Here is a 17,883-nt window from a genome sequence, read left to right as displayed (position 1 = left end):
ATATTTGTAATTGTTTTTTTTTTGTAATTTTTGATTATTTTTATTGCTTGTAAAAATGTTACGTTTAAAAGTGCCCCTGTGGCCTATTCGCTGAATAAATGTTTGATGTTTGACCACACAAAAAAAAACTAAAAATGTACCGTATTCCCTTGCAATAAGTTACTAGCTTAAACGGTGTTTATATAAGTTGCTTTCTCAGCCACCAAATTCCATTTCTGGTCCAACTAGTGTCGGACCAAAATAATAACTGCATGGCATTTATAATAACAACGTGTGACTATGTCATCATTAATATCAAATTCCTATTACGTTTGTAATGCCACCTCCTCATTTCTATTCAAATCGGTGCAAAGTTAGCTTAGAAGGACTCTTAATAGTACATAGATGGATACAGTCTAAGGAAAAAACGTGCCTCGAAAATCACGAAAATTTGATTCTCGATCAGATGGCGCCACTAACTTTGGCCTACTCTCGTACTATTGAAAACCACTAAAGAACTAATTAGTGATTACTCGGACAGCCTTGATCTGAATGTTGCAAGTTTAGTTCCTGACTGCCCCGTGCCTCCAAAGTTGTATGGGTTGCCAAAAATACACAAACCTAGTGCCCCACTACGTCCCATAGTGAGCCAGATAGATGCTCCCACATATAAATTGGCTCAGTACCTCGCGGGAGCCCTCTCAGCATTACGTGGTAACACTAGCACGCATACAAAGGATTCTTACCATTTCATCGGTGAGATTAAAGACCTAACATTGACTGATGATGAGATCATGGTCAGTTTTGACGTCCAGTCGCTATTTACAAGCCTACCGGTACAAGACTGCATTGAAATTGTCAAGAAGAGGTTATGTGAGCAGAACATGTCAGAGGAATATGCTAAGCTGTTGGAACATTGCCTTACATCTGGCTACTTGCTATGGAATGGTGAATTCTACCTTCAAGTCGACGGCGTGGCCATGGGGTCTCCGGTGTCTCCAGTAGTCGCTGACATCTTTATGGAGGACTTCGAGGAGAGGGCACTCTCATTGTCTCCTGTGCGACCGAAGATATTTAAAAGATACGTAGATGACACTTTTACTATACTTCCAAAAAGTAGTGTTTCAACTTTCTTGGATCACCTAAATTCCATCCATAGCAAAATAAAATTTACTATGGAGTTGGAAAAAGACTGTTCTCTCCCCTTCTTAGATGTATTGGTAAAAAGAAATCCTGATAACACCCTAGGTCGCACTGTGTATAGGAAACCTACTCATACTGATAGGTACTTAAATGGCAAATCGCATCACCATCCCAGTCAACTTGTTACAGTAGGCAAATCTTTGTTTCAGAGAGCCCAGAGGATATGTGATGACCAGCATCTGGCCGCGGAGCTCCAGCATGCCAGGCGCGCGCTCCAGGCAAACGAGCTCAGGATACCGCGGGTCAACCAGAGGTCCCACATTAAGATCCCCACAGTTGAGCGCAGGCCTGCCATTCTGCCTTTTGTCAGGGGGGTCACGGACAGGATCAGCCACATCTTGAAGCGTGCTTCTATAAAAACATATTTCAAGCCAATGAAGAAGATGTCACAATTCCTGAGGCCTGTAAAATGCAATACCCCTCTACAGACTGCAGGAGTGTACAGGCTGGACTGTGAGTGTGGCCTATCATATGTCGGGCAGACGAAACGGAGCATTTCCACTCGGGTGAAGGAACACATAGCTGATGTCAAGCACCGTCGACCTAGGTCTGCTGTCTGTGAGCATGTCATGGATAAAGCCAATCACTCAATCAAGTTTGATAAGCCTATGGTTCTTGCCAAGGAGAAGCGTTACATACCCAGAATGCTGCGCGAGGCCATTGAGATTAAGAAATATCCAAACTTTAATAGGGAAGATGGCTTTTCTCTACCACCAGCTTGGGATCCTGTAGTCCACCTGATAAAGGAGCAAGCGAGACATAGACTGTGAGACCGTAGTGTTGGATGATGCTGGACATTCTGATGTTTTGAAAAGATGTGTCCCGCCGAGTTTGTTGCCGGTCCCATATTGGGATACCCTCCTACAATTTAGGAGGGAATTAAATCTTCTCGGGTCCGTGGTGTAGGGTTGGAGCCGGCATATTTTTTTTTTTTATCGCGTATATATATATATCTTTACTTGAAAAATAATTATAGTGTATAACTAGCCTTATGAACCGATTTTGCATGTACAACCAGCCTTAAAGTTTGTAGTCTATGATTGTTCATTATTTTAGTATGTGGGTATTTTTGCATTTTGTAATTTTTCCTCAGTCACCCGTTGACCACGAACGCTGTAAAGAGTTCGAAACGTCGGGATGTATTATAAATTCAATATACGCGATATAATCCGTTTTCATAGTTTTATTTATTCATAAAAATAATTAATGCAAATAAAAAAAATCATTTATCCATATTTAAATATCGTATTTTTATAAATCTTCATTTTTAGTTATAAAGTATGTCGATAGATGGCAGTGAATTTACTGTGGTTACATATTTTACTATGACAGTACCGCTCTATCCTATTATATCCTCTTTGATAGTGGGGTAAGATTGAATGGGTTTTTCATGTCACAAAAAATCATCCGTATGCCGAAGCTTTACAGGCGACTTTTCATCATCCCCTCATGAAAAATCCTTTCAATCTTACCCCAACGCACCTTACCTACTTATCGTGCCAGAAACGTACAAAAAATTGCCAGCGATTGTTTACCATGATTGATCAAAGATGGACAATGATTTACCACAAATTATCAATAAGGAGTGAAAATTCCCGATAAAAAAGCTTGAAACCCCCAAAACTTCTTTGCATTTGACATTTTGAAAGACCTCCATCTACACCAGCGCCCGAGAAATTAAACGCGGTAGCCCTCATTGTCCAGTTGGTGAATTATGTAGGTGCCGCCTCGTCGTCCTATTGTCACTTACGGTTGTTACCAGGCAACCGTGAGGTGGAGCATATAGACTCAGTCAAACGTTCAATAAACAGCGAGCATAAACAAAAGTCAGGTGTGCTAAGTATAGCGCGCGTTATTCAATTGTTATGTAACGCAGCGACGACCTAAAATCTAATCTGAGTTCGACACGCCGAGAGCTACTGACCGAATGTCGCCTACTGATTCAATCTGTCAAACTAAGCTTTGTTTAAGGATAAGGAAGTAGATAGGGACTCAATAATTTATAAATGACGTTATCTACATAACAATAATAAAAATATGGAAAGCAAAGTTATAAAAAAATGCTATTAGCCAAGAAGTCGACCGCCGTAATTCTGTATCCGTGATAAAAAAAATACCGTATAGTATTTCGGTTAAGCGCGCGTTTCCGTTGTTCCATTAGAATGAAATCGAAAAAGCGCTAATGATCTTGTGATCAGTTACAGTAGTAGAGGTAAGTGATATTCTTGCATTTGTCGAATTGTGGTAGGCTAGGTAAGACAAGCTCATAATTACTGGCCGAATGGCAAGGAAGCGTAGGGATGGACGTATGGCCACGCGTTGGGCGGACAGAATAACGTGAGAGACAAACGCCACACTGCAGGCTATCATGCACAGGCACTGGGCCCAAGACAGAGCGGCCGGGAGAGCACTGGTGAAGAGTGTCCACATTCGTCACGTCCCTCAGCCATGAAGAAACGACAAGGAAGAGAAGAAGAAGACAATAATGTCTTGGTCTAACAGCAAATAAAATTGCAGAAAGTTAATTAATGAATGAGCTCTCTCGGCCGATATCGCCGGCGCGCTCGTAGAACGATAATTATAGATTACATACATATGTATAGGTTTACTAGACTGTTGAACTGTCTAGGTCCGCTACATTCTAGATCTCGCATTATAACAGCTGCAAAACTAGCCTAAAACTACTGTTTCGGTACAATTTTTAATCGCCAGATATGCGTAGTTTGTAAAGTTGTAGAGTATTTTGCGAACTACGCATATACCAGGCTGTCAAAGTATTGAAAAGTAAAGATATATTATGATGTGCTTAATTCGTTATCGACCCGGCCCTTAAATTATCTCATAATTTTATCACAATTGTTATAATTGCTATAATTCATGCCTGTGTTTTAAAAAATCAATAAAAAACTAGTATTATTTTCAAAATTATCAGTTCGTCAGATGACAACCAAAACTTATTAATTACCACCACAAGTTCATAGCCATAGTGAAACGTATTATTATTTACTTGGGTATGTACTTCTAGAAACCTAAGTTTTTTTTGTTTTTTTTTTTATTATTATCTGAATAAGGTGGATTTATGTTTAATTATTTTTTTAGTAATTAGTGAGTTTTGGTTGTCACCTGATGAGTTGCTCTTTGATAAAGAAAATCGTGAGGCAACTGGACTAATAAAATAAATAAAAATAACGTCTAATAGTTTTCCCTCTAAATATTAAGGTCATAAAACAATTAAATTAGTAAAAAACAGTGCCAATTTTTGGGTTTAGAATGCTTAAATGTGGACCCTGTGTAATTTAGGATGCAATTTAGATAAGAACGAAAACAGATAAAGTCCAAGAAATGAGTCATAACAATGTATGTTTTACACACAACACATAATCTGCACATGAGGCATAGGTTAAGAGCACACGTGCAGCCGAGCGTGGTGCACCAGATAATAACGGATACTGACCATTGATTTATAACACTATTTAATATATTAAACTGCACTACGCTGAAGCACCATTTTCAAGTAAATGCATCACGAAATACAGTACTGATATCTGACAATTTGACAAAGACAAAGTAACATATATCTTGTCGTGAAACTGGTACATTTCCTCATTGGAAAATAATGAACAAAATATATTTACATGCACACTAAAATGGATAGTTTTAAAATAACAATTCGTGTTTTTATTATTTGCGGTTTATAATTTTAGGGTTTATACAATTTTGCTCTTGATAGTTTGATGAGTGACGACATTTAAATCACTCCAGGGCAAAATGGGCGGTTTTACATAATTTACCACGCTCACCAGTTGGTTAAAAAAATGTAGCAATATCTCGTGGTTTGGCGGTTGTTTTATAGACATCCGCGATTAAAATCAGACAGCCAGACAATGAATTAATGATAAAATAAAAGTGACCTATTACATAGTAGAGATATCTGCAATAGGAAGCGTAGATTGTAAAATTTGTAACTTGGGCATGTATTGAGTACATCGATCGATAAGGAAGATTGAATATCCGATAAGTATGACTGTCAGCAACATTTGATTAAAGTATTAATTTAATTGGGGGACATCGTCATACTATCCCTATATACTTATCTTATCCCTATATAAACTTTTCATGCCGACAACGGCGACAACAAATCTTTCACTTCCTAAGAAGAATGTCTATGGAATGGCAATACAAATATTTAATTGTCTTACTGATAGTTTTAAGGAACTACCAATTAATTTATTTAAAAGGAAATTGTATAGACATTTAATGGAAAATTGCTATTATTCTATTGATGAGTTTTTGGAAAATTGTGACTTGTAAGCATGATAATCGTATTTATTTATAATTAAATTAATAATTTTAAATTCATAATATTACCAAGTAGGACATTAATTATCAATTTCATTTTCAATAATTTTTTGAGTGTTTAAAATTGTGCCATATAGATTATAACAATGCATGTATGTACATATAGCTCTATGGGTAATAGTTAAGTTAAATTTAGGTATTGAATATTTGTACGCCCGACTATGGTAAAATAAGGAATGATAATGAAAACTTCGTATACCACCTGTTTTGTACCCTTATTTATACAAATAAATATATTTGATTGATTGATTTGATTGATTGATATCTATACCCTACTAAGTTCTTGCTTGGATCACTTCGCTTCAACTCTCTGGAAGTAAGGCGTAATTACAAATTTTTGACATATATGTGTAACATATTGAGGGGAAACAGCGACTGTCCCGACTTGGTGTCAAGACTTGAGACTTTCGGTTCCGTTCGTGCCTAAGAACCAGCTCAGGCCGCGATGTCCTAGTCTTCTGGCTGTTCCTCTTGCGCGTACAGTTTCCTGTAGAAACTCTTCAGTTCTCCGAGCACTCAGGACGATTAACGCGTTCTTGACATCAGCTCCTGACTGCGATGTGTTTGCCAGCAGATGGCAGAATGTGTGTCGTGAATGTCTGAAATACTGTGAGATGATGGATGAATGATAGCTTTCTCATTTACCTTGTTGCCTATTGTACCTATATATGTAGTTGCAAAATCACTTGACATATTTTTAATTAATATTATTTGCATGACTAAATTGTATTTCAATGTTTATGTACTAGACTTATACTGACCGGGATATAGACCGTGATTACCTTTTGTATTATTTGTGAGCTCCCGATAAATAATACAAAAGGTAATCACGGTCTATATCCCGGTCAATATAAGTCTAGTGAAACTAACCGTGAATCATTCAAAACTCTAAGTTTATGTACTGTTTTGCTATTTGCATGTATAGATTTGCCAGCGCTTTGGCGCAAACTGTAATGCTGTGTAAATATGTTGCTATAATAATAAATAAATAAATAATAAATAATACTTATTCTAGAGCAGAGGTTTCAAACCTTTTATGTAATTAAAAATGTGTCCTATTAATAAAATTTTGTGGCGAAAAATGGATAAATCCACATGTAATTTAATAAAGGTTTTCGCGCCCGCCTTCTTACTCTACGCTTCATTCAGAATTCCCGCTGTTAAGGTTTTATCGGACTTTTTATCACTTTACGTACCTATACTTACGTGTATATTGTTCAACAGACCAAAAAAAAAAAAGTTTAATTGGTTTTATATTTCATGAAATGATCAAAATCTATGATCTGGCCACGACATATATATGTAAAGCGCTTATAAAGCTAAAGATAGTATTCAAATTATGGATGTTTAATTTAATTCTCCATGTCCCAACTAACAGGTACAAAAAGACAATTAAGAACCTAAATCGTATATGACATACTAGCTTTTGCCCGCGACTTCGTCTGCGTGGACTTAGTAACAGCAGCTAAAGTAAGTATAGCGCCTGGAAAAATTGTCATAGCAATTATTCAATTTGAGCATATTACCTATGCACACAAATTAGCAGGCACTTCATTAATTATGTTAATTCCACCCCGCTTTTCTCTTTCTTAAGGGATGATTTTCGGGATAAAAACTATCCTATGTCCTTCTCAGGGACTCAACCTATCTCTATGCCAAATTTCATCTAAATCGATTCAGCGGTTTAAGCGTGAAGAGGGAACACACAGACAGACAGACAGACAGACTTTCGCATTTATAATATTAGTATGGAAGTATGGATTTGTATGGATATGGATAGGCCAGGGTCTTTTCTGTCTTTACGAAGAAATGTGAAAGATACATATGCCTCAAGTAACAGACACCAGCTATAATACCTACTAACGTTATTGAGAACTGTACTAATAATGTAACATAATATGACTAGTGAAAGTAAAACGACATTTGACGTAAAATAAATAACAAACGGAAAATTAATATTTATCGAAATTCTTGCAAGTTTGATAAGTTCTGTGGCACTGTGTTTCTAATTTTATATTTAAATGCTGGTTTTTAGGGTTCCGTAGCCAAATGGCAAAAAACGGAACTCTTATAGATTCGTCATGTCTATCTGTCTGTCCGTCCGTAAGTCACAGCCACTTTTCTCTGAAACTATAAGAACTATACTGTTAAAACTTGGTAAGTAGATGTATTCTGTGAACCGCATTAAGATTTTCACACAAAAATAGAAGAAAAAAAACAATAAATTTTTGGGATTCCCCATACTTGGAACTGAAACTCAAAATTTTTTTTTTCATCAAACCTATACGTGTGGGCGTGGGGTATCTATGGATAGGTCTTCAAAAATGATATTGAGGTTTCTAATATCATTTTTTTCTACTTACGAAAATTATTTAACCTAGTCATTATCATTAATATTTCAAACTTTAAATTATTAAGCACCGGTTTAAACAGGCATAAAAAATAAATATTGCAATAAAACCAACATAACAGTATCCCAAGGCGATACAGACATAAAAGATAGCAGCGTAACTTAAAATTGTACAATAACGCGCTTATCTATATTTCGTATCGGCACTTTACATACCGACCAAAATGCACCAAAATGAAATATTTAATGTGAAAGTAAGTCACGAAATTTATTTGGGTATCGAGATTTCGACCATCGTACCTATTTATACTTCTCTACTTAACATAGTAGTAGTTATTATAAGAAAAAACCGGACAAATGCGAGTCGGACTCGCCCACCGAGGGTTCCGTACTTTTTAGTATTTGTTGTTGTAGCGGCAACAGAAATACATCATCTGTGAAAATTTCAGCTAGCTATTACGGTTCATGAGATACAGCCTGGCGACAGACGGACGGACAGACGGACAGCGGAGTCTTAGTAATAGGGTCCCGTTTTTACCCTTTGGGTACGGAACCCTAAAAAGCATAGAAAACACTGAAAATCAGGACTCTAACTTGAACCAATTAATACGCCTATTATAAGCAATAAGAAAGTGGGGAAATAATCTATTGTCGAAGCGCGATTTATTTTTACTAAACAGTAAACAGGGGATAAAGTTCGCCTTTGTACACATTTACTGTATTATCTGTGTTATGTACTTGTTTTGTGCAATAAAGTGTTTACTACTACTACTTCAGTATATAAGGTTATAACGTAAAAATGGTTGGTAAACTCTGTAAAGTGTGAGCGGAGGCCGGCAATAAATGGCGGGCCGGGCGGTGCCAATTTAGTACTAAATGTAAATACACATTTCGTTATATTTCCACACGAGAAAATTTATGTCTATTTAATCACCATTCCTTAATCAATTACATTCACTTTAAATTCCTCGTCTGAAAAACAAGAATGGTAAACAGCGCGTTCTTCACACCTGGTTAATTAGCATTCAGTTATTTTAATAAACAAACATTTGAAAATCAATAACGCTAGAAAGGTCAATTAACCTTAATGTTGGAAGCGGTATAACATGGCGTGCCCTTTAGCATGCATCACTAAAGAGATGCTTTGGTCCACAGTAGAGTAAAATTAAAGCAGATAAAAATATAATTACTCTAAATTTTCCATTTATTTTAGCACGATTTTTAGTAATTAGAGTTGGACCAAGCTAACTCTGCGAGACATTTGCGTTAATACATTCGTGTCAATTTTCTAATATAAAATAATGTTGCGAAAAAATGTTTTTGTTCATTTACTGGCTCCATTCATTTTCATACACACATATGACATTTTAAATACTCTTTTTATATGACAGAAAGGGGTCATCCATTAATTACGTCACACACAAAAATGTGACATGTTGTGACAACGGGGGGAGGGGGTGAAAAACTTTGTGACGTCACTTCAACTTCACCTGAAACCGAAAATTGTTTCGAGTTTTTTGTATTCGCTGTCAGTTAAATAATTAGTTTTTTCATTAGCATATGTTATCGTTTCTATGCGTGACATTTTTTTTATTTCTAATCGGTTTAAGGCCGTTCCGTCGGTTTGCCGCTGTCTCTGTCACATTTAGCAAGAAAGAACGGGAAAGATTATGCGCGCCAAGTGTCAATTATGATCGAACTTTGTCGATTTTTATTTATTTTTAAAAACGTTACCCTACAATATTAAATCACATTTAGAAACGGGTCTATCGCGAATTTATTTTGTACCCGTAATAGACCCGTTTCTAAATGTGATTTAATATGTGTTTAAACCGCGAAAGTTTTTAATGTTATGTTACCCTACAATATCGAAATTCGAAAGCTATGAAATTATTATTTAAGTTAAGATTGTTTTTTCTTCTTTTTTTATTTATAGTATCACATAATAAATAACCGAGTAAAGTTGGATTAAAAGTCCGAGTTAGAGGTTACTTTGGGAATTAATTGTATCGAGCGAAGTGTCATAATTCGTGTATCGGAAGCTATGATATTAAAGATAATATAGTCAAGAACTACATATATTTTTTCCACGTCTACGAATATCAACGCCTCTTAGAAAAACAGGATCATATAAGGAGAGTTTTCGCCTTCTGGCTCAGGGAACCGCCTTAATCTAATATTGCTTTTATTAGAAACATTCTTAGGGTTTCGTACCCAAAGGGTAAAAACGGGACCCTATTACTAAGACTCGCTGTCCGTCTGTTCGTCTGTCTGTCACCAGGCTGTATCTCATGAACCGTGATAGCTAGACAGTTAAAATTTTCACACATGATGTATTTCTGTATTTTCTGTTGCCGCTATAACAACAAATACTAAAAAGTACGGAACCCTCGGTGCGCGAGTCCGACTCGCACTTGGCCGGTTTTTTTAATTTATCAATAATATAATTAGAAACAATACATTTAACCTATTACAAAATTAAGAAAACATGATAAAACATAATTGGGGCATTTTTTATGATAAGGGACCTTATTGTCGATAGCGCTTACGCCGCACAGCGTCGCGCGACATTGTATTTATATCGGAGCGACAATAAGCACAGAATAACTAATAGTACTACCGTACAGAAAATTCACTCCTTCACAAAAGCCAGATTTAGGTACAAAATTATACCTACACTCGCCGCCTGCAAGCAAAATTGAAACTTATAACCGCGCACGAACCGTGAATCTTCTTTGCGTGCCGCAGTTTTATGACCGAGCTGCGAGTGTCGGCACGGGGTTGTCACTTGACAAGTTTTTGTACCTATACCTACTGATTTATTATTTTTAAGATAAATATGTAGGAATTACAAACGTAAACATAAAATTTTTAGCCGGAGATAGTATGTCTGATTCTCACGGAAGTAGGTATGCCACAGAAGTACTTATTCCTTTGAAAATATGTCGGTCAATATAGTCCGGGATTTAAAAAAAATGTTTTTTCTGCTTCCTTGTTCTTCCGTTTATTCAGACATCCGTAAACAGAACATTATCTTTTATACAGATTAGATCGCGATTTAGGTTTCGAAGCCATTGCGTATTTTCAATTTTGCGCGAGCGGCAGCCCACTGCCATACACCTGCCCGGGCGGTGCGCCGGCCAAATATACCTAAACTGCGCAGTGACACCCCCCTGCAATAAGGTCCCTTTTTATAGAAAATACCACAATTATCCAATTACAATACTATAAAACTTAAAAGTTAAATCTAAAAATAAAATAATAATATAAATTATAAGTAACATTCGAATTACTGATTAAGTTGAAAACAAAATTGCCAAAAATGTGACGTCACACCAGGGAGAAAGAAAAGGGGTTGCCAAATGTGTGGCTAGGTGTGACAAAGGGGAGGGTCAAAAAGTCATGAAATTCGTGTAACTTAATATATAGATGACCCCAAAGGGCCATCACCATTCCCAAATCAAGTTTCACAGCTGTGTTACTCAAAACCAGATGGCGCGTATTTAGCGGACGGAAGAACCTGTAGAATGCGCATACGCATAGGAAAGTTACACAAATGACGCCCATAAACTAGGCCCCGTTGGACGTGATAAATTAAAGTTAGAAAATTGAGGAAAATTTTTCTTGACAGCTGCGGGAATCACGAAGTGGAATCAATAATCGACATCTTAGAATGCGTTTCGCCGCACCAATGGCTGCTTGCATTTTTCGGCAATGTGAGAGATTTAAGGTTTGATTTCTGATGGTAATATATTATTTTTGTACAAGATACACAAACATATTATATTTAGAAACTATTGTTTTTTGTGAATATGACTAAATTGATACGTGAAATATGCTCGACGCCTGGTTAAATGGTTAACTTAACAGAAAAAATAAGCAATAAATAGCTTAACACTAACACAATTCTATTGATCAGTGTTGCCAAGTCTTGAGTCACGTTCCGTTTCGTTCAATAAAAATTTACATTTTTATTACGAACTTCACATTTTGTCCTTGCATTACAAAATAAAAAGAAAACCGAGTGCGGCCAAATCATTAGTCACACACATTGTCGCACATGTCACAGACGACGAGGGCCAAAAGTCATGAAAAATGTGACTTTTGTGACCATCTAGCAACACTAGTAATGATCTATAATTATATTACATATAGGTAAGTATGCTAGGAGTATCTCTCATAACAATTAACTCGTTCGTAACCTCGCTATCACTAACTTATTTATTTATTGCGACCTTTCCGAGAAACCGAAGTATTTGTTCTCAAGCGGAAAGTGAAAGCAAATATTCACTTTATACACAAAGTTTCATCGTAATCCCTACTTTATATGTGCTTATTACTAAGTGATAAAGAAAGATAAGAAGTTATTAATTATCGGTTGTGTATTGTGCAATATATAGATTATGAATGAATGAAATCAGGACCTACGTTGACACATTAAAATATACAGGATGGATTGCATCCGAAACACTACACTGCGCTCCAGAACAGGCATAGCTGACGTAGGGGAGAAGACCGCTAGGCTGAAGTGGGACTGGGCAGGTCACGTCTGCCGCATGCATCCGGATAGGTGGGCTAGTATAGCCACCAAGTGGATGCCGCAAAAGAAGCGCGGACGTGGCAGGCCCAGGCGGAGATGGCGGGACGACTTAGACACCTTCACTAATAACTGGCCGGAAACAGCTCAACAACGGGAGTCATGGAAATCTAAGGGAGAGGCCTTTGCCCAGCAGTGGGATACTACAGGTTATAAAAAAAAATCAAAGATAGTCTAAATTTCATCTTCACTAGTGCTTGTGTAGCAATATCGAGTATCGACCGAAATTACGTAAGTGATCCGTTATAAATATGTACTTATAATATTTAAATATGTCTCTCGGGAGTTTTATAATTTAACAGAATGCGGAATACTTGTCCCACCCACGGGTATTGTCTGGCACTTATTTATTTATAATGCTCGATGCTCTCCGGAAAATCGACAGTGACGATACATTCGTCTTGTCAAAAATAATAATACATACTTGTTTTATTTTGTTAGGTCTAATCTTTCGATATAGATATCAGTGTCTGTGAATAAAAATTACTATGAATTGCAAAACAGATAGCGTAGCGAATTCATATTTCTAATGCTGCAAAACACGGTATATTTAAGCCTCGAATAAGATGGGAAAGGACTGATTGTTGAATTGTGGTCTTAAATGTGGATAGATGGTATCGATGGTATGTCGTCACTTTCTGTATGTAAATAAAAAATGGAAATTAAAAACAGTGCTTCAAATTTAACAGCTGATTTAGATGTACACAAAACATCGCGCATGATCTTTTCTTGTTCTGTATTTTTTTCTACAATCACTAAGTAACTCTTTAATAAGTTTAATACAAGCAAACATTCTCTATATTTAAATCTTAGAACAGGAATGTGAATCCCTGGCCGCTTCCGCTACATTTCGGTAGTGATAACACTACTATCTTATCGCTTTCGTGCGTTGTATACTTTCTAGTTATCACGAAATCAGTGCCATATCGCAGTAGGCGTGTTACTTGACGGCGGTAATCTTGGAAAGGGTTATACAGCTGACAGCACGGCGTAGTCAGCTACTGCTGCTAAGCAGGCAAAGCGCTCAATTTAAAAAAAAAAATGATAGATATATAATACGGATCATTTTGAACACTTGGTAAACGGGCCAAGCTTTCCACTGTTGACTGTACGGAAAGTCAAGCAACTGTTGACAGGGGTGCGAAACTCCTCGCTTCGGGCAAACTCGGCTCCGTTCGGCTCAGCGTTGCTCCGAGCAATTATTAGGGTTAACACAACTTGACGTTCCTTTGCGTGCACGACCGCAGATGAGATAATGACTTGAATTTGCACAACCCTAAATAGTCGAAAAGGTTAGTGCCATACTGCCATATATCAGAAAGGGACAGCATGATTTGACCCTGAACCGCTGTCAAACTTCGGTTTTGTAGAAAGTTTCCTTTTTGTACGGTATAGTACCACGTAGTACTATTATTTATTCTGTGCTGTTGACAACAACTTATTAGTACTTTGGTCTATGGTCTATGGTATTGAATAAGATATTTTTTTCTTTTTTTTTTGCGGCGCGCGGCAGCGGCAGTACGCAATACACGGTCGTCGTGAACGCTGCTCGCACTATTAGTGCTTGAGAAAGGAGACCTAGGCTCTCGTGAGTCTAAACCGTAAAATGATTTAATATTTTTTTCGATAGGTTTTTATTTAAATTTCACGTTTTGGGGTCTTTTCTTTTTTCTGCGTTCTGCGTTTCTCAACTATGTACTTACATTGATAAAATTGGCGGCCAAGACACACTAGGTTTTAATGTAAAAAAGATATCAGATCTCATTAAAAGCCAAGCCTGGACTTTACTAACCCTACCACTTTGTTTAAATACAAGCTAGGCTGTTTCATACATCTATATACTAATCAGTCCATCATCTGTCATCCTGATATTTTCTTTTCGTTTGGCATTATCGATGTACGATTTTCGTCTTGGCTAGATCCCCTGGTAACGATTAACGATTGCCTTCCAATAGAATATGAAACCAAAATCATGTTTCTATAATGACCGCTTGACAATGTGGTCCGATCCGCTATTCTTCAGAGATTTGTGTATTCAGTGTAAACGTCAGGGTCGCCTATATATAGCGCCGCGCGAGGTCGCTCACAGCGCTACGCTAATTACCTAATAATTGTGAAAGTAAATACATACTAGAAAGTAGACCAATATATTGCAATTGAATTAAATTGCCAGAGGGCTAGCCAGTATTTAGCTCAGCGTGTTAGCATTGCCATTTAACGTGGCAATACGGCTAGCCCACTGGTAGACCGCGGGCCAGGAACAGATTTCCATGACCAATCGCCTCCCGGGCGAAAACTCGTATAGTGGTTAACGGCTATGTATGATGAACACTCGTGAACGTCAGCTGCCGCTCCGTTGGTGGGTTGAGGAATGGCAGCAGATAGTCTATAATTTTTTTTTGTCATCGTCTCCCGCTTGATACTTTGTCAGATGATAGTTTAGATGCTATTGTGAATAAACAAAATCGTCAGACGATTGTATCGCTGTTGAAAGACCGTCAGCTGGTCACATGAACATGTAAAAAAGAAAATTCTTTCAGTCATCGGCGTCATCGCCTCCCGTTTGATACTTTGTCAGATGATAGTTTAGATGCTATTGTTAATAAAACATCGTCAGCCGGTTGTATCGCGGTGGAAAGACCGTGTTATGCGTTTTGGTGGCTGCCATTCCTCAAACCCACCAACGGAGCGGCAGCTGACGTTCACGAGGGTTCATTATACATAGCCGTCAACAGATATACGAGTTTTCGCCCGGGAGGCGATGACTGACGAAATTTGCGCCTGGCTCGCGGTCCATGGGCACACTCGTTGGCAGCGATTTGGGACTTTTTGACTGACGACTGGTTGACTGGTACATGGCCGGATCTTTCAAATGGTAGGTGTCCTTTTATGCTTATCTTTAATAGGTGTCTACATAAATCGGTCGACCATTCGACACAGCCGGTCATATTTTGACAAGTCAGCTGCGATTGAAGTTTGTTCCTCGTAGAGTCATTTTTAACTGGAAAATCTGACCCTATTTATATGTGACAGTCATCTCATTTTAATCGGTCTTTAGTTTTTTTTTGCACGTTCCTTTACTATCCTATACATAATAGTGCATAATTAATGGGTAGCTCACGAACGCTACTCCTTTGATACCATATTAATGCAGAGAAATCGATTTTCAGATTGATATTGTTAAATTTCAAAGTCTAGTGGAATGTACATAATTGTATCAATCATAGGTTAAATAGGCCTCACATATACCAAAGCTAAAAAGAACTCCTGGTTTCAAACTTTATCTTACGAGATCTACATAAATAAATAAATGGCATTAGGTATCATACTACACATCTAGATATCAACATCAAGCCGGTAGCCACGTGATCCGACGCGATAATCTCACGGATCAATAGTTACAACAGAAAGTGTAACGACACAGACATATATTTTTTTTAATAAAGGAATCACGGAAAAAAATCATCGTCTCGATCGTGTTTCGCGACCCCGGGATACCAACCAACCCGCGGCTCTATCGACAGTACCCAGGGGCGTAGCTAGATGATATGGCGCCCGGGGCAGGCACCAAATTTGCGCCCCCTGACGACTGACAAAAGTTTCCCTGCTGCTGCCTTTTGCCCATTTTGGCGCCCCCCCTTGGATGGCGCCCGGGGCACTTGCCCCCTCTGCCCCCCCCCCCCCTAGTTACGCCACTGACAGTACTAATTGAGTTCGCAACACTTTCCTTTTGAAACATTAAGGTCTCTTTAGCAGACGGCTCTGCTTAACCTCTTGTCTGTGTATCATAAGGATCCTGACCGAATTTCTAGTTGTTGTTTTTTTGCATTTTGATTCGTGAACGACTTTTCTGTTCTATACAGGCAGCCTAGCCAAGGTGACGATCGCTTGCGCTTCGCAATCGAATCGATTTGTGTCTCTATTACTCTTCCATATTAGTGTGACAGTGACAGTTGCGTTTCGTTCGCTACGTAGCGTTAGCGATTCGCATGTTGTCTACGGGGCCAGAATAACCGGGGTTAGAACCCACATTTTTTGACCACCATACACATATGCCAAATTAATTTATGGACAGTGAGCTGCGAAATTGTATGGATAAATTATGAATGAATTCATTGATTAAGTCGCCATGCAGTTTTGCTGATGGTACATATGTGTAGAAGGTAAAGTGACCCCGAAACGATCAATCGTCATCAATCACACGTGATTGGCAATCGCGATTGATCGTTTCGTTTACGACCCGGATTCAAGTATCCGTGTCATTGAAAATAACTACTATTATTTCGTTTCTGTCTCCTCTTAATTTGGTAGGGTTTGTTTATTTGTTGCGGCTGCCGCGATATTGCAGCGCGTCGGGCATGTTCGCAGACGCGCATGTGGATGGTTTCCACGCGACGCTGCGCAAGCGTTGCGCCGCGACGCTCCGAAGGGTGCGCGACAGCCGCCACAGTCTCCTGGCCGTCGTGGCAGGGAGATGGGACAGTGCACTAATTAGGCACTGGACCTCCCAACATCTTAGTTTAGGTACTAACATAGTAATTTAAGTATATTTGTAACTAACAAAACATGGATTGTATCGTCCGAAATAAATGTTTTTTTTTTATTAGTATGATCCAGGATTCACTCTTGGCCGATGTAAGTTTCACATCTAAGTCGCTCGGCCACCTAACTAGTCAAATTTCTCGCAAACGTGCGATGTCTACTAACACATATGTCTACGGGAGGCTTAACTATAAAAACTGTTACAGTTACTCACTGTGTCATCGACATTATATATTGTAGGCTACATTTTATAAGTGTCACATGTATATCTCTATGCTAATGAGTAGCTTAAACACACGTAAGTAGTAGGCGTGTAAGCCAATTTTACTAAGTATAGCTGTATTATGACGGAGTTTCATTGTCCAATGATGTATCTAGTGTCTAGCGTCTGGGGTAAACGTACTATTATAACCTATTATTTAAGTACAGAAATCTCCCATAATATCTTACACAACGAAGAGTGCAGAAATATCGGACACTACCGTATTTGTAGAGCTTTTTTTTTACCACGTCGGTAGCAAACAAGCATACGGCCCGCCTGATGGTAAGCAGTCACCGTAGCCTATGGACGCCTGCAAAACCAGACATATGCGTTGCTGACCCTTTAAAAACCTGTACACTCCTGTTAAGACCTATCTTAACAAGTAGCAGATAAGTAGGTATTAGCATACCTAAGTACCTACTTACCTAATCTAGACAGATTAAGTCTCTCAATCGTCCTATGATATGTAAAGGTGACATCTACCGAAACTATTGTGTACTAGTTTAAGTGCTCAATAAGCTGTTAGCTATGTCAATGTATGTAATAGTTCCTAACCAATCCGTAGTGTCATAGTGTGGCGCTGTACTTTAC

The 17,883-nt window shown here is 38.1% G+C and overlaps 1 protein-coding gene across 2 annotated transcripts in view; it reads right to left on the bottom strand.

The window, feature by feature from the left end:
- Positions 1–17,883, bottom strand: part of LOC134752944 (fibroblast growth factor 22) — a 251,025-nt gene that overhangs the window by 219,393 nt on the left and 13,749 nt on the right. The window lies entirely within an intron of this gene.

This window comes from Cydia strobilella, chromosome 1, assembly GCF_947568885.1.
Source record: "Cydia strobilella chromosome 1, ilCydStro3.1, whole genome shotgun sequence".
Taxonomy (NCBI): Eukaryota; Metazoa; Arthropoda; class Insecta; order Lepidoptera; family Tortricidae; genus Cydia; species Cydia strobilella.
This window is presented reverse-complemented; position numbering and strand designations above follow the sequence as displayed.